This window comes from Octopus bimaculoides, chromosome 25 (genome assembly GCF_001194135.2).
Source record: "Octopus bimaculoides isolate UCB-OBI-ISO-001 chromosome 25, ASM119413v2, whole genome shotgun sequence".
NCBI classification, from domain to species: Eukaryota; Metazoa; Mollusca; class Cephalopoda; order Octopoda; family Octopodidae; genus Octopus; species Octopus bimaculoides.
Window position 1 is genome coordinate 4394041 of NC_069005.1, and position 1203 is coordinate 4395243.

The window sequence follows — 1203 nt, forward strand, 5'->3', positions numbered from 1 at the left end:
TATATATATATATACATATATATACATGTATATATATATACATATATAAATGTATATATAGATATATATATATATATACATGAATTATATATATATAGATATATACATGAATTATATACATATATATTTATATAAACATACATCTCTTGTATAGGTATATATCATATATATATATATGTGTGTGTGTGTGTGGCGGGGTGTAGAGATGGGCGTGGTTGTGCACTGAAAAGTTTTCCTCTCAGCGCCATTGTTTCTAGATCAATCCCTCAATTTCTCACCTTGGGCAAGGTTCTTCTACAACAGTTTCCACAAAAGGCATGCTAGTAAATTTCGTGTTTTGAAACTGGAAGACACCCGTCGAAACAACCGATGTTTTTTCTTTTTTTTTGAGCACAAAGAATATGTAAAAAGAATAATTCCTTAAAAATTACTGAGAGAGAACATCCCACAGTAAATGCTTTTATGTTCTCCTGTTCAGGAACTCCTCAGCAATATCCGTACGCATACATTCATACTAACGCATAAGATCATACACATCCATATGCGTATGAATGTGCGTGTGTATAAACACACACACGCACACACTCTTACACTCACATATACATATATATACACGTCTATGTGTGTGTGTGAATTGCGTGTGTATGCATCTATGTACCTCATGAAACATAAATATTTGATTATTTATGCTGCCCTTGAACTTTTGAAGAAATATATTTGTTTTAACATTATGGAGGCCGAATATAAATCTCGACAGTAAATCTCTTTCCAAAAATACCAGTCTTTAAACTAACAGACATTTCTCTCTTTTATTACTTCCAACAGACTTTGAATTTCTTTTTACTTCACCGTCAGATCTCCACCTTTGATGAAGGTAAACTTTTCATTCTTTTTTCTTTCTGTCAGTACGTTGCTAGTAAACACTCGCGCATATGTACAGTTTCGATGAAGTTATTTTAAAGTCTATTGTGTACGCTGCGTGTGGATAGAGAAGTTCTTGTTTTCTTATGTTCAACAAATTTAATTTAGATTTATTTTATACTTTACAGACGCAGGTGTGCCTCTGTGGTTTCGAGTTTGCTTCTCAACCACACAATTCCAGGTGCAAGTGTCACACTTTGGTACTTTGAGGAAGATTCTTCTACCGAAGCCTTCTCCGTTGGTTTTGTAGTCAGAAAGATCATTTTGTATATATATATATAT